This window comes from Tachyglossus aculeatus, chromosome X1, assembly GCF_015852505.1.
Source record: "Tachyglossus aculeatus isolate mTacAcu1 chromosome X1, mTacAcu1.pri, whole genome shotgun sequence".
Classification (NCBI taxonomy): domain Eukaryota; kingdom Metazoa; phylum Chordata; class Mammalia; order Monotremata; family Tachyglossidae; genus Tachyglossus; species Tachyglossus aculeatus.
The window spans coordinates 9,846,095-9,873,194 of NC_052101.1; positions in this window are offsets into that span (position 1 = coordinate 9,846,095).

The window sequence follows — 27,100 nt, forward strand, 5'->3', positions numbered from 1 at the left end:
GGTCTACCTTCTGACTCAGGTCAACCTAATGGTTGCCAACCCTATGAGCCTGAAATGTGACACCAAAGCGACAGTTTGTAACCCTCTTTGTTAGCTTGAAAAAGAGATGAGCAACAATTACAGCATATAAGAAATGGACAGGAGTTGTTATGCTCTTTTCATTTCACAGGGCCATGAAGTTTGCCTTGTGTAGACCCGTGGTGTTTAATGAGACCCCTTTGATCTTCACTTCCCGAGGAGGAAACTGAAGCAATTAAGGAGCATAAAGTAGATTGTAAACTACTTAATGCAGTGACAGTGGCATTTCTTATTTTAGGCCCTCCGCTTTTCCGTGACATAGTACCATGAACTTTGTAGTGTTGAAGAAATGTTAGTTGAGTTTCATTAAATTGGTTTTCTAAAATTGCATAGACAGAGCCAAGATAGAATCACATATAAAAGCCTGGTCTCATAGAAGCAAGCCATCGAAAGATGTTTAGTAAGGTAATTCTTCATTTGTAATGGTCTAACTGATTCATATTCCGCACTTCAATTATATGTGGCACATTTTAACCCACGGAGCTACTGGGGTGGGGTGGGGGGACACTAAATTGTGCCAGGCTTTCTAGTAAGCGTAGTACTTGGAGAAGCAGCATGGCTCAGTGGAAAGAACCTGGGCTTTGGAGTCAGAGATCATGGGTTCAAATCCCCCACTTGTCAGCTGTGTGACTTTGGGCAAGTCACTTAACTTCTCTGCGCCTCAGTTGCCTCATCTGCAAAATGGGGATTAAGACTGGGAGCCCCACGTGGGACAACCCGATCACCTTGTAACCTCCCCAGCACTTACAACAGTGCTTTGCACATAGTAAGCGCTTTATAAATCCTATCATTATTATTATCACTATCCATAGAAAATTTTAAAAATTATAGTACTTTATATATTTTCATACTTCCCCATTTCCCTTATCTGTAATTAATTTTAATGTCTACACTGTAAACTCCTGGTGTGCAGGGATTGTGTCTACCTATTCTACTGTTTTCCCAAACGCTTAGTGCAGTCCTCTGCATGCAATAAGCACTCAGTAAATATCACTGATAGATTACTTCAGAGAGGACAGGTAGTTTATCCCCATTTGATAAATGAGAAAACTGAGACATAGAGAAGTAAAATGACTTGTCCAAGGCCACTAAGCAGGCAAATGATAGAGCTGTGACTAGAACCTCATACTTTGATTAGCACTGTTTGCTCAGTGGGAAAAGCCTGGGCTTCGGAGTCAGAGGTCATGGGTTCAAATTTCAGCTCCGCCAATTGTCAGCTGTGTGACTTTGGGCAAGTCACTTAACTTCCCTGTGCCTCAGTTACCTCATCTGTAAAATGGGGATTAAGACTGTGAGCCCCCCCATGGGACAACCTAATCACCTTGTAACCTCCCCAGTGCTTAGAACAGTGCTTTGCACATAATAAGCGCTTAATAAATGCCATTATTATTATTATTATTATTATTTTTATTATTATTAGAGCTATCTCAGGTAGAAATATATAAAGAAAAGATTCTAACTACACTAAATATACATACATACATACATACATATATATATATATATATATATATATATATATAAAAGTAGTAGTGGCACTTATCAAAGGTATATTGTATGCAAAGCATACAACAAGGGGGAAGCTCTCTTCTCTCCATCCTTGTCTCCTCACTTGCAATTTTGAAAAGCCCTCAGATTTCAAGCCCTCCTAAAATTTTTAACTGCTCCAAGAAGTCTTCCCCGATTAATTTCCCAACATCTTAAACCATATGAACCCATCAGCCAATTCTAATACTTAGGAGATTATTTATACTCATTCTCAGCATGTGTGTATATATGTTTGTTCATTTCACTTTGACAATTCTAGTTATATATAGTTCTATTTTCGTCTCATCCTTTAGAGTGTAAGATCCCTGTAGGCAGAGAATTGTCACTTCTTTGTTCTCTACTTCCCAAAAACCAGGTTCAGTTCACTGGCCCTAGCAGAAACTCAATAAACACTACTACTATTACTACTACTAATAACGATGGTATTTGTTAAGCGCTTGCCAAGCACTGTTCTAAGCGCTGGGGTAGATACAAGGTAATCAAGTTGTCCCACGTGGGGTTCCCAGTCTTCATCCCCATTTTACAGATGAGGTAACTGAGGCACAGAGAAGTTAAGCGGCTTGCCCAAGCTCACACAGCTGATAAGTGGCGGAGCCGGGATTAGAATTCATGTCCTTTAACTCCCAAGCCTGTGCTTTTTCCACTAAGACACGTTGCTTCTCTATTACTAATATTACTACTATTACCGCTAATAATACCATGCCAAAAATTTCTGTTGCTTTCCTCTTTGCTTCACCGATTGCATGGTCAATGGACTCCTCAACCCAGCCCTTATCCCACCCATCCAAATTTTATATTCCCTCCTTTGTCTCTTCCCTCCTTTCCCCACAAGCTCATTATGGGCAGGGAATGTGTCCATTGTATTGTTGTATTGCTCTCTCCCAAGCACTTAATGCAATGCTCTCTGCACACAGTAAGCATTCAATGAATATAAACCAACTCAATATAAAGCATTAATATAAATAAATATAAAGCACTCAAACCAACACTGTCACAAGCTTCCTCTCTTGACCACCCAGTCACTCCTGAGAGGGCAGCTACTTTTAAAGAACGATCCAGGAATGTACCTCTTTTCCCCTAAAGTCCATCCATTCATTGAATCGTATTTATTGAGCGCTTACTGTGTGCAGAGCACTGTACTAAGCGCTTGGGAAGTACAAGTCGGCAACTTATGCCCCACCACTTGATCCCTGGGGCTAGGGCCATATTCCCCCTTCTTCTCATCCCTAAAAAACCCACCACAAACTGGAAGAAAGTTCACTGTTTATTAATTATGCTAGCACAACACAACACGAAGCCAAAAGACTTAACAAATGGGTAAAACCTCCGTGATTGGAAACCAAGGAGTTTCTGCTTCTCAGGCTGTTGAGGATGGCAAGTCTTTTTTCCCCTTTTCTGCTCCCCCCCCCCATTCTAATAATAATAATGATGGCATTTATTAACACTTACTACGTGCAAAACACTGTTCTAAGCGCTGGGGAGGTTACAAGGTGATCAGGTTGTCCCACGGGGGGCTCACAGTCTTCATCCCCATTTTACAGATGAGTTAACTGAGGCACAGAGAAGTTAAGTCAATTGCCCAAAGTCACACAGCTGACAAGTGGCGGAGCGGGGATTTGAACCCATGACCTCTGACTCCAAAGCCCGGGCTCTTTCCACTGAGCAACACTGCTTCTCCTACCCTACACCTTCGTCTCTACCCCACTTGCCTAGGGACTCCCTGCTTAATTAATTCATTCATTTATTCATTCATACAGCCATATTTATTGAGCACTCAGTGTGCGCAGAGCACTGTACTAAGTGCTTGGGAGTGTTCATAAAAAAAGTACGTGGACACATTCCATGCCCATGGCGAGCTTACAGCCTAGAAGGAGAGACAGACATTGATATTAATAAATAAATGACAGATATGTATATAAGTGTTGTGGGTCTGTGAGGGGGAATGGAAAAAGGAGCAAGTCAGTGTGACACAGAAAGGCGTGGGAGAAGAGGAAATGAGGGCTTAGTCAGGGAAGGCCTTTCGGAGGAGGCGTGCCTTCATTAAGGCTTTGAACAGGGGGTGAGTCTGTCTGATTTACTCTATTTACTCTATTTATTTATTTTATTTGTACATATTTATTCTATTTATTTTATTTTGTTAATATGTTTTGTTTTGTTGTCTGTCTCCCCCTTCCAGACTGTGAGCCCGCTGTTGGGTAGGGACCGTCTCTATATGTTGCCAACTTGTACTTCCCAAGCGCTTAGTACAGTGCTCTGCACACAGTAAGCGCTCAATAAATACGATTGAATGAATGAATGATTTGAGGAAGGAGTGCGTTCCAGGCCAGAGACAGGACAGTGAGTTATGGGTCGGGGGGTGAGACAGGCAAAACCGAGGCACAGTGAGAAGTTTAACCCTCGTGGAAATGAATTTGCCTGTCAATGATGACTGAGAACTGGACATAAGAGAAAACTTATCAGCCACACTATTTTTCTAGTAAAATTAAGACTTCACTCACGGGGCGGCCTCGCTGTCAGAAGGGAGTGTGTCCGTTATATTGTTGTGTTGTCCTCTCCCAAGCCTTCAGTAAAGTATCCTGCACACTGTAAGGACTCAATAAATGCAATTGATTGATCGATTGGGCTTGGAGAGAGTGGTATAATACTTAGTCCAACTGCCATTAACTCAGCAAAAGGAAGATTCTCTCAAATTCTGATTGCTGTGACAGAGATACAAATAATCATTATATGATAACATAGTATCAGTCTAAATCATTAATATGTATTTTATCACAAAACAGGTGATATTCATTTGTGTCTATGGTGAGTCTCATAAAACGCCCTTGAGGTTTGAGCTTTCATTTCAAATCTTCCAAGCCATTCATGAATCCCAAAGCTCAGGAAAAATAAATACTGAATATTCTAAACTGTCAACTGATATCATCTGCACCAAGCTGCAGGAGGCTGTTTGCCAGAGATCCTAACTTTGATGCACAAGTTGTAATACCTATGTGGAAACCAAAAAAAACAAAACCCTCATCTACCCTGTGATGTTTACCCAGTAGGCTTGGAATAGGAACAAGGCTACAGTATTATGTATGAAAGTTTTTCAGGGTTTGTTGCATTAGTTGAAAAACAAAATGCATGATAAAAAAAAACAAGATGCATGAAGAACCCAGAACGAAAATGTGGCCATTTTCTGATAATATAATACAAAATGGTTAGTCTAGCCTTGGGGAGGGACTAGAAAAGTTTAAAACACATTGAATCTAGGTAGGTTTGAACCCAGGTAGATTGGATTTTCCCTCTGTAGTGGCAGGAACTCTGACCCAGTGCTAATCGCTATTCATGTGTCTTTTAATATTTACTATTTTTTTGGAGTAAAAATTCAACAGTCAGAGGTCAGAAATTCCTCAGTGGCAGTGAAGAAGAAATGAAAATATACAGCTCAAAGAAAGTAGGAATTTGCATATGCACACGTATATTTTCATTTATATGTACATTTATATTTATTTCTCCATTCAGGTATTGATCCACCTGGTTCTCCCAATATATTTGTTCTACTTTTCTTGCTAAATCCTTTTCCTTTCTGCTACTCCGGCTGCACATTTTTGTCTCCTTTAATTTGCTTGGTCTTTAAGGCCAGGGAATGTGGACCTTGATTTGATTATACTCTCTTGAGCTCTTACTACACCACTCAGTAGGGGGTCACTAAACAGCACTAATTGATTGTTAGATTAATGAGGAAAGAAAGGATTGGTGAGAGAACTAACAGGGACATTCTGTTTGAAGCTCCCTCCTTAACATTTTATAGGTGGGGCAGGACAGTGCTTGGCACATAGTATGCAGTTAACAAATACTATTATTGCTGTTAGGAAAGATAGAGATTGGCCAGAAACTCCCAATACGTGGATTTTTGATAACCGATCAACACCCTTGAAGGGTCGACGCAGCAGAGACCTTACAAGTTTCATAAAAGAAGAGGATTTTCTGGGAGAGTTGTTACTCTATACTACAGTATTTTATGGTACATACAGACATAGGAATAACCCTGTACCTTCATGGTGGTGGAATGCAAAGGATATCACCACCTTAACTTTTTGACTAGTAAGGTGAAGATAATTGGTTATTGTGGTATTTGTTAAGCACTTACTATGTGCCAAACACTGTATCAAGCTCAGGTTTAAATACAAATTTGTCCAACTGGACCAAGCCCCTGGCCCATATGGGGCTCATAGTCTAAATCACCATTTTACAGATGAGGTAATTGAGGTACAGAGAAGTTCGGTGACTTGCCCTAGGTCATACAGAAAACAAATGGCGGAGCCGGGATTAGAACACAGGTCCTTCTGACTCCCGGCCAGGCCCGTGCTCTATCCACTAAGCCCCACTATTTCTCCCCAGGTGGTTTCTTATACCTGATTTGGGTGGGAAATCATGGGGGGAAAAAGGTGGAAGAGGAAAAGGCTAAGATATTCACCCTACCTCTATCCCCACAGCCCTTAAGACTTTAGCCTTGCATTCTCTTGCTTCCCTTATGTGAAATTTCTTTTAAGGTCTCTCGCTCTCTCTCCCCACCACTAGACTGTAGGCTCCTTGAGGTCAGGTACAGTGTCTCCTAACTCAATTGCATTGCACTCTCCCAAGCACTTAGGACAGGGCTCTGCACATAGCAAGTGTTCAATAAATGCCATCTATTGACTGTTGTGTGGCTCATAATTGTATATAATCTACATTAGCACTAATGCTACAATTTAACAATTTAACAGGTGAATCTGGGCAATCCCCACAGAAGCATCAAAGCACATCACTTTAACCCGAAAATTTTCACGCCAGAGCCGATTTCAGTTTAAACCAGTGGCTGATGAAAATTGGACAGAAACTCTGATGTTGGTCTAATGGAAAGAACACTATGCTGGGAAATAGGAAACCTGGCAGTTGTCTAATGAAATGGGCATTTGGGAGCCCATGGTCGTCTGGGAGCCAGATGACCTGGGTTCTAATCCTCACTTTACTACTTGTCTGCTGGGTGATCTTGGATAAGTCACTTAACCTTTTTTGTGCCTCTGTTTCAATCCTGACTTTACTACTTACCTGCTGGGTGACCTTGGGTAAGTCACTTAACCTTCTTGTGCCTGTTTCCTCATCTGCAAAATGGGGATTTAGTACCAGTACTCCCTCCTACTTATTCATTCATTCATTCAATCGTATTTATTGAGAACTTACTGTGTGAAGAACACTGTACTAAGCACTTGGGAACTACAAGTTGGTGCTTGGGAACTACAAGTTAGCGCTTGTACTTAGAAGGAGAGACCTAAAGGGGACAAGGACAGTATCTGACCTGATTATCTTACATGCATCCCTGTGTTTAGTTCCGTGCCTGGGACATAGTAATTACTTAACAATTATTCTAATTATTAATATTATTCCAGTCCTTCCTATAGCTGATCACACAGGCCCACGCATGCCCTTAATAATAATGGTGGTATTTCTGAAGAGCTTACTATGTTCCTGGCACTGTACTAAGCACTGGGGTAGATACAGTATTTGCAGAATGGGCACAGTCCCTGTCCATGTGGGGCTCACAGGAGAAGCAGCGTGGCTCAGTGGAAAGAGCCCGGGCTTTGGGGTCAGAGGTCATGGGTTCAAATCCCTGCTCTGCCAATTGTCAGGTGTGTGACTTTGGGCAAGTCACTTAACTTCTCTGTGCCTAAGTTACCTCATCTGTAAAATGGGGATTAAGACTGTGAGCCCCATGTGGGACAACCCGATAACTTTGTAACCTCCAGCGCTTAGAACGGTGCTCTGCACATAGTAAGCACTTAATAAATGCCATTATTATTATTACTATTATTAAACTAGAGAGAGAGCTGTAATTTAATCCACATTTCACACGTGAGGAAATTAAAGTTCAGAGACTAATGAATTGTCCAAGGTCGCACAGTAGGCTAATGGCAGAGCAGGTATGAGAATCCAGTTCATCTGAATCACAGGTCTGTGATTTATATCTATATATTACAGACTGGTCCCCAGAAGGAATATGACCGGCAGAGATAAGAGAATGCAGTAGATGCTGAGCAAACCCTTAGCACTATAATTGATTTATCTCTACAGTTTCTCACACTGTCTGGACCAAGGCTCAACTTTCATCACTGAGGGTAGAGTCCACTGTCATTTTTTTAAAAAATGATAATTGTTAAGTGCCTACTATGTGCCAGAAATTGTACTAAGTGCTGGGGTAGATACAAGATGATCAGGTTCACCACAGCATGGGCTCACAGTTTGAATCCCCATTTTACAGAGGATGTAACTAAAGCATGAAGAAGTTAACTGTTGTGCCCAAGATCATATAGCACATAAGTGGTGGAGCTATGATTAGAATTCAGATCCTCTGACACCTTGGTTCTCTGACATCTGAGTCCTCTGACTCCCAGGTATATGCTCTCCTCACTAGGGCCATGACGCTTCTTGTAAAGTATGTGGTTCCAATTCACTTCTTTTCATTCACTTCATGTCTTTCTTACCTTTTGTAATGATAATTGCTCCATAATTTTACTTTTTAAAGCTTCATTTTTTTCAGTCTCTGTGTGGCCTATATTTAGAATAATTTAAAAGACACCATTCTCTAGATACTGGACGGCATTCATAATCATCATCCTTTTATCCTTTTTATGCCTGAAAATATTCACCTAATATGTATTATGATAACCACTCAAACCTTGTGTGTCAGCTATTCTACTGTGCAAATATTTATGCATCAACATCTCGAGATTGCTACTTATTAATATTTACTTGTCAGTGTTGCATGTTTGCACATTAATGAAATATTTACTGGTAGATCATTTCATAGCTCAACAGTGTGCTGAAGAATTGGCTATGACCATAAAATATCATTCAATAAACACAGTCATGTGAATAATTTCTTATGTATTGATTTCCAACCCAGGATTCTACAGTGTGAGAATTAATGTCATAGCAGCAGGCACATCTGTGAATTATTTGCATGCCCAACTCAATTCAATCTTTGGGTGGTGCTTTTAAAATTCACCCATTGTCTTGTGTTGAAGTTATTCTGATAGCTTAAAGGGCATGACTGTCAAGCTATTTTATATCTCTGCAAAAGTAATGCATGATTGACTTTGAAATCTTTTTCTCGGTTACTTAAATTAACCAAACATAGTTCTGCTTCGAAAACCAGAGAACAATAGGACTGTTGGTTTGTAACCTTCGGGGTCAACCCCAGGATTCATTCAATTGTATTTATTCATTCATTCATTCAATCGTATTTATTGAGCGTTTAATGTGTGCAGAGCACTGTACTAAGCACTTGGGAAGTACAAGTTGGCAACATATAGAGACGGTCCCTACCCAACAGTGGGCTCACAGTCTAGAAGGGGGAAGACAGAGAACAAAACAGAAAATATTAACAAAGTAAAATAAATAGAATAAATATGTACAAATAAAATAAATAGAGTAATAAATATTAAGACCTGTGAAGCCGGAGTGAGTATTAAAGTGCTAAAGAGGCTTATTATTTTCACATATTACATAATACTCAAGAGAGTATTATTTTCACATATGTAAAATCAGCATTCCCACTCTTCTCCTTCATCCCTCTTTTCTCTTCAAACCAGATTTCATGTGTTTTGGGATTTAAAAACTCACTTGTCAGGAAAATCTGCATGAGGTCATAAAACAGATAGAGCATGGCAATTAATCCTACAAGGCTGGTACGTAAGAGCATAGTAACCATGCCATGGAGATTTAAAATAAAGTCTACTACAGTTTAGTGGGGAATTTGCATCACTACAATCCATCCTGTGGGAGCTAAATATTAGGTAAATCAAACTGAAAACATCACGCCATTTGTACTTAACAAAAGACATCTCATATTTTATTTATATATACATTCCATTGGGCTCAAGATGACTCCACCAATCGTGCTATCGTGATATTTTTATCATTGTGCAAATGTGGCTAATAAAATTGCCTTCCACGTTATGCTCAGGTAACGACCGTTCCTTGTTGCATTGTTGCATTTTTTTTTACCCATAAAATCTGACTTTCGTTTCTCCCACTGGCCATCATGATTCATGAAGTCCTGACTTCAATCTAATGTCAACATACTGTGTGTTTTGCTGCAAGTAGCTTTTTAATCTCAGTATTTTCTTTTAGAAGCACCTTCAATTTAATTTAAAAGTTGTCCGGTTGCCCTCTTACGCCTGCTAGCTAGCTCCGTATGGGCAAGGAACACTTCTCCTAATTCTGTTGTATTGTACTCTCCCAAGCGCTTATTACAGTGCTCTCCATATAGTGAGCACTCAAGAAATACCATTGATTGATTATGCTCTATCTACACCACACTGTCAAATGCAAATTCATTCATTCATTCATTCGTATTTATTGAGCGCTTACTGTGCACAAACGTGGTTATTGAAGCATCTGTAGTATAAACAGAAAAAAAAAAAAAAAAACCCAAATGGTCACATAGGTGATGAAACCACATTAGCCTGGGGGGGCAGAGAACCTGGGTTCTAATCCTGCCTTTGTTGTACGTTGCTGTGTGACCTTGGGCAAGTCATTTAACTTCTCTGTGGCTCAGTTACCACAGTTGTAAAATGGGAATTAAGACTGTGAGCCCTGTATGAAACAGGGGCTCCATCCTGATCAACTTCTATCTACTCCAGTACTTAAAATAGTGCTTGACACATTAGCAGATACTTAACAAATACCAGAATTATTATTATTATCATTATTATTATTATTATTATTATTATTATTATTATTGTTCTCCATTTACTCGGTGTCTGACCTCAGAAGTGTGATATTTATGAAATTGGGTGATTAGCTGCCTTTTATAATGGCAGCTGTACCGCACTGAATTTCAAGAAAAGTGAGTCATGAAGACAAAAGTAAAATAAAGCACTCTGTTCAGTTTGGACATGAGTTGTTAAACTTAAAAAAAGTATTAGTTCACCGTCAGCAAGTGGATTTTGAAAAACTACAAGATGGATAGCATCTTTGTAGGTGTTTTTTGTCAATAGTGCAGCACTGGCAACTCCTGGGAAAGATGCAGAAGTTAGAGGCGGTTTATCAAAGTTGCATACTGACTCCATGATAGTGCAACTGGCCACTTGTGATTTCCTCTCCATACTCCAGAATCTGAAAGAGCCAAGGATTCATTCATTCAATCATATTTATTGAGCACTTACTGTGTGCAGAGCACTGTACTGAGAGCTTAGTGCTGTGCTTGCTGTGGGCAGGGAATGTGTCTGCTGTTGTATTATACTCTCCCAAGCGCTTACTACAGTGCCTTGCACACGGTAAGCACTTGATAAATACGATTGAATGAATGAATGCATATTTCCTGTGACCATTGACATGGGAAGGGCCCGGAATTTTGTAGTTTGACCCAGGAGACAAGAAAAAGATGCAAATGTTAAAAATGGATTTATTCTCAAGGTAAGAATTCTACCTGCTCAGCACCAGCTCCCAATTGCTGTTGATTATCTTTATTTTTATAATGGCATTTATTAAGCGCTTACTATGTGCAAAGCACTGTTCTAAGCTCTGGGGAGGTTACAAGGTGATCAGGTTGTCCCAAGGGGGGTTCACAGTCTTAATCCCCATTTTACAGATGAGGTAACTGAGGCCCTGAGAAGTTAAGTAACTTGCCCAAAGTCACACAGCTGACAATTGGCAGAGCTGGGATTTAAACCAATGACCTCTGACTCCAAAGCCTGTGCTCTTTCTACTGAGCCATACTGCTTCTCTGAGTGCCAGACTTCAATAATGATAATAATAATGGCATGTGTTAAGCGCTTACTATGTGCAAAACACTGTTCTAAGCACTGGGTGGGGGATACAAGGTGATCAGGTTATCCCAAGTGGGGCTCACAGTCTTAATCCCCATTTTATAGATGAGGGAACTGAGGCTCACAGAAGTGAAGTGACTTGTCCGAGGTCACACAGCAGACATGTGGCGGAGCCGGAATTAGAACCCATGACCTCTGACTCCCAAGCCTATGATCTTTCCACTGAGCCGTGCTGCTTCTCAAGTAGTATGTTTCTGAAATTTTGCCCGGATTGTCTTTGTCCAGAAACGCTCTGGGCATGTTACTCCCTTCCTCAAAAATCTCCAGTGGCTACCAATCAACCTACGCATCAGGCGAAAACTCCTCACCCTGGGCTTCAAGGCTGTCCATCACCTCGCCCCCTCCTAAGTCACCTCCCTTCTCTCCTTCTCCAGCCCAGCCCGCACCCTCCGCTCCTCTGCTGCCGCTAACCTCCTCACTGGGCCTCGTTCTCGCCTGTCCCGCCATCGACCCCTGGCCCACGTCCTTCCCCTGGCCTGGAATACCCTCCCTCCGTACATCTGCCAAGCTAGCACTCTTCCTCCCTTCGAGGCCCTACTGAGAGCTCACCTCCTCCAGGAGGCCTTCCCAGACTGAGCCTCCTCCTTCCTCTCCCCCTCTTCCCCCTCTCCATGCCCCCTGCCTTACCTCCTTCCCTTCCCCACAGCACCTGTATATATGTATATATGTTTGTACGTATTTATTACTCTATTTATTTATTTATTTTACTTGTACATATCTATTCTATTTATTTTATTTTGTTAATATGTTTGGTTTTGCTCTCTGTCTCCCCCTTCTAGACTGTGAGCCCACTGTTGGGTAGGGACCGTCTCTATATGTTGCCAACTTGTACTTCCCAAGCACTTAGTATGGTGCTCTGTACACAGTAAGCACTCAATAAATATGATTGATTGATTGATTGCTTGGGAAATGTTTGGAAAAAAATACTCCTCCAATTAATTCACTCTAACTTCTCTTTTACCCCAGGTGTAACTTGAGCAGAGAGCAACTCTTTGACAGTTGGAATCTCTTCTGGCTGGTTGTGAAGGGCAACAGGCAGGATGGCAGGCAGAGCACACCCAAGGAAGCTTCGGATTGAACAATTTCTCCCCCTTCTTCCTGAGTTCTCCCTTTCCTCAGTTCTCCCTGTGGAGAACTTAGCCCACCTCCAGGAGGGTGGGGTTTTCCCAGAATTTCCAATTGCTTCAGGAAAGGATTGAAAGCTGGAGAGTGGTATGATGTAGCGGATAGAACCCAGGCCCAGGAGTCAGAAGGTCATGGGTTCTAATCCCGGCTTCACAACTCGTCTTCTGTGTGACCTTGGATAAGTAACTTCACTTCTCTGGGCCTCAGGACCCTCATCTGTAAAATGGGGATTGAGAGCGTGAGCCCCACATGGGACAGAGACCAGGCTCAACTCTATTTATTTGCCTGTATCCATCCCAGCGCTTAGCACAGTAACTGGCACATAGTAACTGGCACAAATACAGTCATCATTATTATTATTAGAAAGAACCACCCCCTCCTCCCCAGGGATTTTGTAGTTCATCCTATCTTCCCTTTCATTCCCTTATCTGGCATTCTTTAAAGGATTTGGAAATGCCCTTTTCTGGATTTGGTCTTACTCTCTACAGGAACATAAATACTTAATCATTACCTTTGCAAACGTATCGGGCTGAGGAAAGGTTGAATTTGAAATGAGATTTCTACACTTTTATGTTCCACAGTATCAGTAAAGTGGCGCATCAATTTTCTGTGCCTTAATTCTATAAGAGTTAATTTTGCCGCTCCTTTTCCTCTAGGGGCACAAAAGATGAAATGTGTAAACTGAAAAATAAAGCCCCTTCTGTGTAGACAAACGAATAAAAAATCCTAATTATACATATTTCCATGTTGCATATGCAAATTAATAAAGCACAAACCACTTAAGCTACACAAAGTATACTGACAAGAGTAATTCAGCTTTATGGATACGTCTGCCCATTTCAATTGTATAAATAGGGAATATATGCAATATTAGGGAGACATATGCTCAGGACAGCTATGGAAACACTATAAAATGAAATATTAAAATGGCCCATCTTAAATTAACATTAAAAAGGAATGATCAGCAGCTGCTGAAAATGTAAATGATTGAGCCACTTCACTGGAGACAGGAGTGGATAATTCAGACCTTCAAATAGGTTTTCGCAGAGAATCTCAAAGGACAAGATTAAGGAACCTTCAAAACCACAAAGTAGAAGGCTTAAAGTCTGCCACTCAAAGACGAAAAGAAGAGAGATAAATGGATGATTCTTACAATATACTAAGCAGCTAGGTCTCTTAGAGAAGCAGTGGGACCCAGTGGATGGCTCATGCGGCTGGAAATCGGAAGACTTCGGTCTAATCCAAGTTCCACCACTTGTCTGCTGTGTGACCTTGGACAAGTCACTTTACTTCTCTGTTTCTCAGTTACCTCATCTGTAAAATGGGGATTAAGTGTGTGAGCCCCATGTAGGACAGGGACTGCGTCCAACCTGATTAGCTTGTATCTATCCCGGCACTCAGTACAGTGCCTGGCAATATTAGATATTAAGCAGCGTGGCTCAGTGGAAAGAGCACAGGCTTTGGAGTCAGTGGTCATGGGTTCAAATCCTGACTCCACCAATTGGACAAGTCACTTAACTTCTCTGGGCCTCAGTTACCTTATCTGTCAAAGGGGGATTGACTGTGAGCCCGCCCCATGGGAAAACCTGATCACCTTGTAGCCTGCTCAGCATTTAGAACAGTGCTTGGCACATAGTAATCGCTTAACAAATGCCATTATTATTATTTTTATTATTATTATTATAGAAAACACTTTTTTTGGTATTTATTAAGTGTTTACTATGTGCCAAGCACTGTTCTAGGTGCTGGGATAGATACAAAGTTACCAGGTTGTCCCACATGGGGCTCACAGTCTTAATCCCCATTTTACAGATGAGGTCCACTGAGGCACAGAGAAGTTGAGTGACTTGCCCATATCATACAACGGGCAAGTGGCAGAGTCAGGATTCGAACACACGACCCATCTAACTCCCAAGCCCGGGCTCTTTCCTCTAAGCCATGCTGCTTCCCAAGCCACCCTGCTTCTCGTACTTGACAAATACCATGAAAAAGAGACGGTAGGGGATCTGAAAAGGCCGAACATGAGAACATAAGTATCTTTTATGTCGCTCCATATTCCATTCAACCCAGTGCACCCAGATCTCCTATTAAATTGGAGTTGAGTTCTTGCAGAACCACCCATTAAAAAACAAACTCAAAAAACTCTAGTTGTAGTATTCACACATGTCCTAGCCACACACATGCACACTCAAACGAATCAGGTTGGACACAATCCCCATCCAGCATGGGGCTCATAGTCTTAATCCCCATTTTACTGATGAGATAAGTGAAGCACAGAGTAGCCCGCCCCCTCCGCTCCTCTGCCACTAAATTCCTCACCGTGCCTCGTTCTCACCTGTCCCGCCGTCGAACCCCGGCCCACGTCATCCTCCTGGCCCGGAATGCCCTCCCTCCCTACATCCGCCAAGCTAGCTCTCTTCCTCCCTTCAAGGCCCTACTGAGAACTCACCTCCTCCAGGAGCCCTTCCCAGACTGAGCCCCTTCATTCCTCTCCCCCTCCTACTCTTCTCCATCCCCCCCGCCTTACCTCCTTCCCTTCCCCACAGCACCTGTATATATGTACATATGTTTGTACATATTTATTACTCTATTCATTTATTTATTTTACTTGTACATGTATATTCTATTTATTTTATTTTGTTAATATGTTTGGTTTTGTTCTCTGTCTCCCCCTTCTAGACTGTGAGCCCACTGTTGGGTAGGGACCGTCTCTATATGTCGCCAACTTGTACTTCCCAAGCACTTAGTACAGTGCTCTGCACACAGTAAGCACTCAATAAATATGACTGATTGATTGATTGATTGAAGTTAAGTGACTTGCCCAAGGTCACACAGCAGACAAGCGATGGAGTTGGGTTTAGACTCTTAGGCCCGGGCTCTATCACTGGGCCACACTGCTTCCACGACCTGATCTGACACAGAGAGAGACGGCAGGGGGATCTTGGCCTCTGGATCCGGGGAACCATGATGATGATGATGATGGCATTTGTTAAGCGCTTACTATGTGCTGAGCACCGTTCTAAGTGCTGGGGTTGATATGAGGTAATCTGGTTGTCTCACGTCTTCATCCCCATTTTCCAGATGAGGGAACTGAGGCACAGAGAAGTTAAGCAGCTAGCCCAAGGTCACACAGCTGATGAGTAGCAGAGCTGGGATTAGAACCCACAACCTCTGACTCCCAAGCCCGGGCTCTTTCCACTCAGCCATGCTGCTTCAATCCATCCTCACACACTCTTGTAAACCTCACAATGTTGGATCCCAGCTTCTGGGGCAAAGGGAGCGGAAAGGGAGGAGACTGCTTCCCCATGAGCCTCACAACATGAGAAGCACAATGGGATGCCACGTTGTGAGGCTCATGGAGCATGGCTCAGTGGAAAGAGCCTGGGCTTTGGAGTCAGAGGTCATGGGTTCTAATCCCAGCTCTGCCAACTGTCAGCTGTGTGACTTTAGGCAAGTCACTTCTCTTCTCTGTGCCTCAGTTACCTCATCTATTCTATTTATTTTATTTTGTTAATATGTTTTGTTTTGTTGTCTGTCTCCCCCTTCTAGACTGTGAGCCCGTTGTTGGGTAGGGACTGTCTCTATATGTTGCCAATTTGTGCTTCCCAAGTGCTTAGTACAGTGCTCTGCACACAGTAAGCGCTCAATAAATACGATTGAATGAATGAATGAATGATCAGCTCCGTGACTTTGGGCAAGTCACTTAACTTCTCTGTGCCTCAGTTACCTCATTGGTAAAATGGGGATTAAGACTGTGAGCCCCCTGTGGGACAACCGGATCACCTTGTAACCTCCCCAGTGCTTAGAACAGTGCTTTGCACATAGTAGACTGTGAGCCCACTGTTGGGTAGGGACTGTCTCTATATGTTGCCAATTTGTACTTCCCAAGCGCTTAGTACAGTGCTCTGCACATAGTAGGTGCTCAATAAATACGATTGATGATGATTGATGATAGTAAGTGCTTAATAAATGCTATTATATTATTATTATTATTATTATTATTATTATTATTATTATTATTATCCCGGCTCTGCAGGTGGCATTGGTGACCATCTGGACCTCACCCACCCTCTCCAAGCCTCAGAATGCTGCATCCTAGCTCCTGCTTTGCAAGTCTTGCCATGTCTCCTACTGCTTAATAATTCATTAATAACAGTATTTGTTAAGCATTTGAGAAGCAGCATGGCTCAGTGGAAAGAGCCCGGGTTTTGGAGTCAGAGGTCATGGGTTCAAATCCCAGCTCTGCCAATTGTCAGCTGTGTGACTTTGGGCAAGTCACTTCACTTCTCTGTGCCTCAGTTACCTCATCTGTCAAATAGGCATGAAGACTGTGAGCCCCCCTTGGGACAACCTGATCACCTTGTAACCTCCCCAGCACTTAGAACAGTGCTTTGCACATAGTAAGTGCTTATTAAATGTCATTATTGTTATTATTGTTATTATGTGCCAAGCGCTGTTCTAAGCTCTGGGGTAATAATAATAATAATAATAATAATAATAATAATAATAATAATGGCATTTATTAAGCACTTACTATGTGCAAAGCACTGTTCTAAGCATTGGGGAGGTTACAAGGTGATGAGGTTGTCCCATTGGGGGCTCACATTTAATCCCTGTTTTACAGATGAGGCAACAGAGACCCAGAGAAGTGAAGTGGCTTGGCCAAAGTCACACAGCAGAGAAGTGGCGGAGCAGGGATTAGAACCCATGATCTCTGACTCCCAAGCCCTTGCTCTTTCACTAACGTGTTTTTCACCCCTTGGTTCATTCAGTCGTATTTATTGAGGGCTTACTGAGTGCAGAGCACTGTACTAAGCGCTTACAACCCTGTTCCTCCGATGGACAGACAGGGGTATCGGTGGGGGGAAAAGGGGTGTCAGGTCACTGCCCCTCCTCTCAAAAACACAGGCGCGGGAAGGAACCAAGCCAGTTTGGGAGGGTGACGAGTCCCACCCCCTTGTCACTAGTTTAAGAGAAGCAGCGTGGTTCAGTGGAAAGAGCCCGGCCTTTGGAGTCAGAGGTCATGGGTTCAAACCCCGGCTCTGCCAATTGTCAGCTGTGTGACGTTGGTCAAGTCACTTAACCTCTCTGTGCCTCAGTTACCCTATCTGCAAAATGGGGATTAAGACTGTGAGCCTCCCGTGGGACAACCTGATCAACTTGCATCTACCCCAGCGCTTAGAACAGTGCTTTGCACATAGTAAGTGCTTAACAAATACCAATATTATTATTATTATTTAAACCACCTACACAATCAATGAGGCACCCAGATGACGTGGCAGCTTAGTGGTTCATCTTGCAAGACTTCACCTGATAAACAAGTTGTCGTTCAAAATGACCCTAATCCTTTGTGGAAGACTTTGTAGCTTCATTCACTCATATTCATTGAGCACCTACAATGTGCAGAGCACTGTACTAAGCACTTGAGGGGATAGAGCACGGGCCTGGGAGACAGAGGGACCTGAGTTCTAATCCTGATTCCACCACTTGTCTTCTGTGTGACCTTGTGCAAGTCACTTCACTTCTCCAGGCCTCAGTCACCTCATCTGTAAAATAGGGAGTGAGAGTGTGAGCCCCATGTGGGGCAGGAATTTGCTTGTATCCACCTCAGCGCTTAGTACAGTGCCTGACACATATTAAGCACTTAACAAACACCAAGATGTTATTATTAACTTGTATCTACTCCAGCGCTTAGAACAAGCCTTGGCACATTATAAGCGCTTAACAAGTACCATAATTAACACATACCATAACTACATCTTGTTGCATCCAAAACAGATTGGTGCTTTTGTTCCCCAAATCCTAGCAAAATTTCTATTCAAAATCCATTGAAAACACACATTACAGAGGATCTCAGCACAGATCGATAGCTCTTTCTCGATTCTGTGGGTGGTGGTGCATGGCCAATCTTAGTTGGTGGAGTGATTTGTCCCCTTCTAGAGTGTGAGCCCAATGTCGGGTAGGGACCGTCTCTATATGTTGCCAACTTGTACTTCCCAAGTGCTTAGTACAGTGCTCTGCACACAGTAAGCGCTCAATAAATACGAATGAATGAATGAATGAATGAATCTCAGCATATTTGGTCTCCCAGCGGTTCCCTCTGAGGAGCCAAAGAATCGTGAATGTACCTTTGAACATCGCCTTTGTTTTTTGTTTTTTTTTTCATCCCTCATTACAAATGTATCCTAGGCTTTCTTGAACCTATTGCTATTTTCTACCTGTATACCTTCCTGACTTTCTGGACGATTTGCTCTTTGAAGTCTGCACTCTTCCAGTCCTGACTCCCTCCCGTTTTCTTTCTCCTGTGCTCAGGAGGAAAAGTGGACGCTTCTGCTGGTCACTGGGGCAGGAGTGCTGACAGTATCAACAATCTTTCATTCATTCTTTCAATCGTATTTATTGAGCACATACTGTATGCAGAGCACTGTACTAAGTGCTTGGGGAGTACAAGTCGGCAACATCTAGAGACGGTCCCTACCCAACAACGGGCTCACAGTCTAGAAGGGGGAGACAAACAACAAAACAAAACATGTGGACAGGTGTCAACTCGACAGATCAAATAGAATTAAAGCTAGATGCACATCATTGACAAAATAAATAGAATAGTAAATATGTACAAGTAAAATAAATAGAGTAATAAATCCGTACAAATATATATACAGGTGCTGTGGGGAGGGGAAGGAGGTAGGGCCGGGGGGATGGGGAGGAAGAGAGAAAAGGAGTTCAGTGTGGGAAGGCCTCCTGGAGGAGTTGAGCTCTCAGTAGGGCTTCGAAGGGGGGAAGAGAGCTAGCTTGGTGGATGTGCGGAGGGAGGGCATTCCAGGCCAAGGGGAGGACGTGGGCCGGGAGTCGATGGTGGGACAGACGAGAACGAGGTACAGTGAAGAGGTTAGCAGTGGCAGAGGAGCGGAGGGTGCGGGCTGGGCTGGAGAAGGAGAGAAGGGGAATCTTGGGAATGGCTTGCTGGTGGGAGTTGGAAGGGATTGCCAACCTGCTTTGTTCTTCTCAGTCACACATACATTCCCTTAACATACACTATTTTTGTAAGAACGGCTACAAATAAATCCTACCTTGGTTTACTTGGACTTTGGGCTTGGGGGATGGAACTCCCCTTCGGAGATGTAGTAATACAGCAATTTTATAATCTGTTTGGAGCAGCTCGGGTGGAGAGTGTTATAATTCCACGAGGTGTTTGTTTCGCACAGGTTCAAATTCAATAATAATAATGATGATGATGATGACATTTGTTAAGTGCTTACTCTGTGCAAAGCACCTTTCTGAGGATTGGAGAGGATACAAGGAGATCAGGTTGTCCCATGTGGGGCTCACAGTCTTAATCCCCATTTTACAAATGAGGTCACTGGGGCACAGAGAAGTTAAGTTAGGATGCCTTCCCAGACTGAGCCCCCTCCTTCCTCTCCCTGTCCCCATCCACCCCACCTTACCTCCTTCCCCTCCCCACAGCACCTGTATATATGTATATATGTTTGTATGTATTTATTACTCTATTTATTTTATTTGTACATATTTATTCTATTTATTTTATTTTGTTAATATGTTTTGTTTTTGTTGTCTGTCTCCCCCTTCTAGACTGTGAGCCCGCTGTTGGGTAGGGACTGTCTCTATATGTTGCCAACTTGCACTTCCCAAGCACTTAGTACAGTGCTCTGCACACAGTAAGCTCTCAATAAATACGATTGAATGAATGAATGAATGAATGAAGTGACTTGCCCAAAGTCACACAGCTGACAAGTGGCAGGGCCGGGATTTGAACCCATGACCTCTGCCCATGCTCTTTCCACTGAGCTACGCTGCTTCTTCAATGTGAATGAACACATATCTCCAACGAACGTGACTGGAAATGAAGGGTAAGTGTTTCACCATTTTAGTAGTGTAAAGCATGGGTTTGCTTCATAAATGAGAATTAATGTCTAAGTTTGAATTTGATCCATCAGATAATTTTCATAATATTTTTAAGTGCTTACTATGTGCCAGGCACTGTAGTAAGTGCTGGGATAGATACAACGTAATTCAGTTGTCCTACACAGGGCTCATGGTTTTAAACTGATAACTGAGGCACAGAGAAGATGTGTGACTTGTCCAAAGTCCAACAACTGTCAAGTGGTAGAGCTGGGATTAGAACTCAGGTCCTCTGACTCCCAAATCTGTGATCTTTCCACTAGGGCACGATGCTTCTCATAAACACAAAAATTAAACAAAAACATCCCACAGACACAGTCATTTACCATCTGAGTTGTTTTTGTTAAAGGCCTATTGCCGGGTAATAGATTTAAACTCTACATTTTTTAAAAATAGTAAATTTAATCATCAATTTAAAACACAGACCACGTAAACAGAAAAATTAATGCACTAAGACAGTTCTCATACACTGTTCATTTTTTCTAACTACAGCCTCCAAACAATCTTTAAATAGATGTAAAATAACATGATTCCTGTTTATTTATTCATTTAATCCCTTTTTAGAGATGCACATCACAGTTGAAAATGCAGGAATCAATTAGAGGATCATGAGCTTGTCATAAATCAACCCCTCCTCTGAAGGGGAGTTCCATCCTACCAGCCCAAAGTTGATTTAAAAATGTGGAACAAAGAAAAACCACCACTATTCTTATCGTTAGTACTGAGAACTGTCGAGGACATAAAAATAACTCTCTGTTTTTCTTCCGCAATGGACAAAAATGGAAATTAAGAATCCACCCAGAAGTAATAAAATATAATGCAAAAGTCCCCCAAGCTGCCAGGAGTAAGAAGAGAACCTGCAGCCAGTGGAATCACTCTTAGTCTTTTCTTCTCCAATTCTACAGCCTGTTCACTTGAAAGAATGGAGTGTTTTCTCAGAAGCCAGAGAGAGAAAGTAGGCTGCGTTTTTGTGCCATTTGATGGAATCCCGTATGCAATCTGCGGTTATTCAATTTGAGTAATTTTAGGACTACTCATTTGCTGTCTGAATGTAGTAAACAAGTAATAATAATAATAATGTTGGCATTTGTTAAGCGCTTACTATGTGCCAAGCACCGTTCTAAGCATTGGGGTAGACACAAGGTAATCAGGTTGTCCCAGGTGGGGCTCACATTCTTCATCCCCATTTTACAGATGAGGTCACTGAGGCACAGAGAAGTTAAGTGACATCCCCAAAGTCACACAGCTGACAAGTGGGCGAGAAGCAGCGTGGCTCAGTGGAAAGAGCCCGGGCTTGGGAGTCAGAGGTCATGGGTTCTAATCCCGGCTCCGCCACTTGTCAGCTGTGTGACTTTGGGCAAGTCACTTCACTTCTCTGTGCCTCAGTTCCCTCATCTGTAAAATGGGGATGAAGACTGTGAGCCCCAAGGGGGACAACCTGATAACCTTGCATCTATCCCAGCGCTTAGAACAGTGCTTGGCATATAGTAAGTGCTTAACAATTTGCCATCATTATTATTAAGTGGCAGAGTCGGGGTTCAAACCCATGACCTCTGACTCCCAAGCCCGGGATCTTTCCATTGAGCCACGCTGTGCTGGGTATTAAACAATTAAATAAGATGGAGGGTATTCAATTAGATGTTTGAACAATCTGGTAGGTAGGTTACTTAGAAAAGAAAAAAAAATCCATGTTCCTTTTACTTTCTGTGCTTCAATAAATATTTTGATAAATTTTGAAAAGCAACATGGCCTAGTGGATAGAAAATGGGCCTGGGATCTGAAATTTGTCTGATTCCAAATCTGGCATTTGCATGCCATACAATCTTGGTTATGTCCCTTAATTTCTCTGTGCCTCATCTGTAAAATGGGGATTAAGAAGGTGAGCCCCATGGGGAACAGGGACTTGACTAACTTGACTTGACTAACTAGTCCAACTTGACTAACGTTTATCCACCCCAGTGCTCAGTAAGTGACTGGAACACAGTAAACACTTAACAAATGCCATAAAAATAGATCACCAGTCACACGCAGCTGTTAATATTATTATTGTTCATTTCTTTCCCTTATTGTACCACAGTTTGAGAGTGTTTCCCTTCACCTCTGCTGTCTTTGGTCAAGTTGGAGAGAGTTGTTGAATTATTGTATAAGGATTACAGAGAACATTCACCCCCTTTATTACTTGATTTTTTTTCATTCAACTTCACCAATTAAACTGGACCAAATAAAGGACAGCAAGATTTAAAGTGTTGCCTTCTTTATGGGAAAGACTAAATTGGAAAGGCATTAGGAAAAAAAAAATTTGTCCTGAAGTTTAACGTTCCTGGGGTTTTCATCTTTTTCTGTATTACACTGTTGTTGAAATACACAGCAATTCAGAGAAGCAGCGTGGCTCAGTGGAAAGATCCCGGGCTTTGGAGTCTGGGGTCATGGGTTCAAATTCCAGCTCTGTCAATTGCCAGCTGTGTGACTTTGGGCAAGTCACTTCACTTCTCTGGGCCTCAGTTCCCTCATCTGTAAAATGGGGATTAAGTCTGTGAGCCCCATGTGGGACAACCTGATCACCTTGTACCTACCCCAGTGCTTAGAACAGTGCTTGTCACAAAGTAAGCACTTAACAAATACCATCATTATTATTTGTGTTACATCTCATCCTAAATATTTGAGATATCCAATAAGCATGACCACCTTTAAAAACACAGTTGCCATTAACTGTGAGCCCGCTGTTGGGTAGGGACCGTCTCTATATGTCTGCCAACTTGTACTTCCCAAGTGCTTAGTACAGTGCTCTGCACACAGTAAGCGCTCAATAAATATGATTGAATGAATGAATGAATTAATTAATGATGAAAAGTCATTCTTCCATGCAGTTCTAGGGATAATACACAGTAGGTGTGTCTGCGTTGAACAGTCACCAGCCCTCTAGATCATAAATTCCTTCTGGGTAGAGATCATGGCTCCTACCTCTATAACACTTTCCTAAACACTTAGTCAGTGCTTAATAAATGTGGCAATTACTAACATTAGCAACACTAACAAACTTTGGATCAGCCTCTTCAAAAACAGGTAGTAATTTTGGGACCTAGGAACTGTAAGACATGGCTGGTACCCTGGACCACATAAACATCACAATTCTTTGAATGGAATCATTTCCTAAATGAACAGTATTTTTGTCTATACAGTGGCAGATAATGGCTAATAGGTTTCTTTTCTTCCCTGATCTGTGAAATTTTCTTGTACTTTGAAAGGAAATTATCCAGCAAATGTTCATGCAAGTGATACAAATGCCACTTTATTTGCCTCTACGACTGATTTCTCCTATTAGAACCCACAACTAATAAATAGTTGAACAATGTTGCCATTCTATGAAAGACTAAGAAGAGGAATCTAAGACTAAACCTTATGGAGTTTTATTTCTCAGGAAAGTCATCCGTAGATAAACTCGTGGGGCATGTCCAGGGAACTTGAGATCATCTCATAATCGATAGCAACAGCTTTTAAAACCTATTTTCATATAACATTTTTTTTCCAGTGGTGAAATTAGCTATGTAGAGCTGGGTACACAATACAGGTATGTACAGAGGAAGCATTTTGGCCTAGTGGCATCTGTTACTGGGCTGGGAGTCAGAAGGATCTGGGTTCTAATCCTGACTCCGCCACTTCTCGCAGTGTGACCTTGGGCAAGTTAGTTCCCTCTTCTGTAAAATGGGAATTAAGAATGTAAGCCCAACCTCATTGTCTTGTATCTTCCCTACGACTTAGAACTGTTCCTGGCTCATAGTAAGTACTTAACAAATACCACAATTATTATTATTATTTTTAGGTGCAAATTACCTAAACTATGTTTACCTGGATTACAGCGACTCCTCAGCAGCTGTACCCGATCGTCTTCCACCTAGTTGAAGGGGTTGATTTATGACATGATCATGACCCTCTTATTGATTCCTGCCGACAGGATCTGATTGTTTGTGTTATCTGCCAAGCTTCTGATGCCAAGCAGCGTGGCTCAGTGGAAAGAGCGCGGGCTTGGGAGTCGGAGGTCATGGGTTCGAATCCCGCCTCCCCCACACATGTCTGCTGTGTGACCTTGGGCAAGTCACTTCACTTCTCTGTGCCTCAGTTCCCTCATCTGTAAAATGGGGATTAAGACTGTGAGCCCCACATGGGACAACCTCATCTCCTCGTGTTCCCCCCAGCGCTTAGAACCATGCTTTGCACATAGTAAGCGCTTAACAAATACCAACATTATTATTATTATTATTATTATGAAACCATAAAGGAACTCAGAGACTGAGAGACAGAGAGAATGTTTCTGAAAAATAAAAATCAGTATTCCTCGCCCATTGACCTACTCCTAGGCCTATCAATGTTGGTGATCTTTGTTCAGGGGAGGAAAACTTGAAGTGGTTCTGTCCTGGACTTCTTGGGAAGGGTCATGCCCATCCAGGGCATTCCCCTCTATAACTCCTGGTCCGAGGGAAAGAGAAGAGACAGGGGCTTTGGAAGGGGTGTTGTTGATGGGTTCTGTCTACTGGGCAGGTTAGAAGCCAGGCTGAATACACTGTCCCACTTCCCTCTTCCCCACCTCCATGGCCTATTTTCTAGGTCATTTAATGATAATAATAATGATGATATTTTGTTAAGCTTTTATTATGTGCCAGGCACTGTACTAAGTGCTGGGGTGGATTCAAGCAAATCGAGTTGGACAAAGTCCCTGTCCAATGTCAGGTTCACAATCTCAATCCCCATTTTACAGATGAGGTATCTGAGGCCCAGAGAAGTGAAGTGAGTTGCCCAAGGTCACACTGCAGACAAGAGGTGGAGGTGGGATTAGAACCCATGACCTGAGTCCCAAGCCCGTGCTCTAACCTCTACATCACGATGCTTCTACCAACATAGATTAAACCACTTAGATAATGGATGAGGTGGCCAGGTACGGCGGCAGATTTTCAGCTCATCTTGGAGGACTTGGCTAGATAAATGGGTCATAGTTCAAACTGAGGATAATCCTGGAATCATGATGACAATTATGGAATTGTAGGCCTATGTTTACTCGTAACTGAAGATTCAACCACCTGGTAGATGCAATCTGTATTGTTTGATGTTTCACACCCAACAGGAATATGAACAATCAATCAATCAATCAATCAATGGCATTTATTGAGTGCTTACTACAAGCAGAGTACTGTATTAAGTGCAAGAGGGAGTGAAATACACATCTTGGGAGAGCCCAGTACACTAGAGTTGGCAGACATGATCCTGATCCACAGCAGTTTACAAGGTAACGACCAGCCCAACTTTACACAGAAGTGCTACAATTAAGTAAATGAAGGAAACTGCTTCATTTAGCAAAGAATTATGCAGGTATCAGTGAGCTACACAGAAGAATCGTTATGCAAAGAGGATCTCACAGGACTCTGACAATCCGACACATCACTGGAAAATGACAAAACAGTTGAAGTTGGGCAGGGACCATTTCTACCAACTCTGTTATATTGTACTCTCCCAAACATTTAGCGTGGTATTCTGCACACAGTAAGAGGTCAGTAAGTATGATTGATTATTTGAATGACTGGTTCCTCCACCGCCTGATAAAACCTTGGAATTAGACAATCTTACATCCATTTTTAAGAGAGCTGATGAACTTATAAATATTACTGAACAGAGAGGCTGTGAAACAGAGAGGAATTCGAAGATGGGCAGAGGTGTTCAGAAAGCATTCAAAAGATTAACTGCTCACCAGGGTTGTAGGTTGTAGGCTGCTGAGGATCTCTGATGGAACCTAGATGGGAATGCGGTCTTTTCCCCATAACTCGGCACCTACCCCACTGAAAGGCTGCCATACTGCAGTGTAAGTGCTCAATAAATATGATTGAATGAATGAATGTTCTGATGTTTTCGAAGCTCTGTTCTAGAAAAGTCATTCCACTTCTTCTTGCTGAATCTCCAGCTGTTGTCCCTTCTGCTGCTATCCCCCAACTGCTCCCAGCTCCACCCCATCATTTGAAGTAGTATTTCCTTGCATTTTCAGATGGTCCTTTCTCTCTTCCCTGTTTCTTCAATTCATTTCACCATCTGGGACTGGGAGTGGGGGAAGAGCAAAGGGAACAAGACAGGGTGATGCAGAAGGGAGCGGGAGATGAGAAGCAGCATGGCTCAGTGGAAAGAGCTTGGGCTTGGGAGTCAGAGCTCATGGGTCAAAATCCCAGCTCTGCCGCTTGTCAGCTGTGTGACTTTGGGCAAGTCACTTAACTTCTCTGTGCCTCAGTGACCTCATCTGTAAAATGGGGATTAAGATTGTGAGCCCCACATGGGACAACCTGATCACTTTGTATCCTCCCCAGCACTTAGAACAGTGCTTTGCACATAGTAAGCACTTAACAAATACCAAAATTATTATTATTAGATGAGGAAAAGATAAGGAAGCAAAGCACAGTACTAAGTGCTTTGGAGAGTACAACATAACAGAGTTGGTGGACAAATTCCCTGTCCACAGTGAGTTTACAGCCTAGAGGGGGAGACAGACATTAATATTAACAAATAAATAAATCACAGGTATGTACACACGTGCTGTGGGG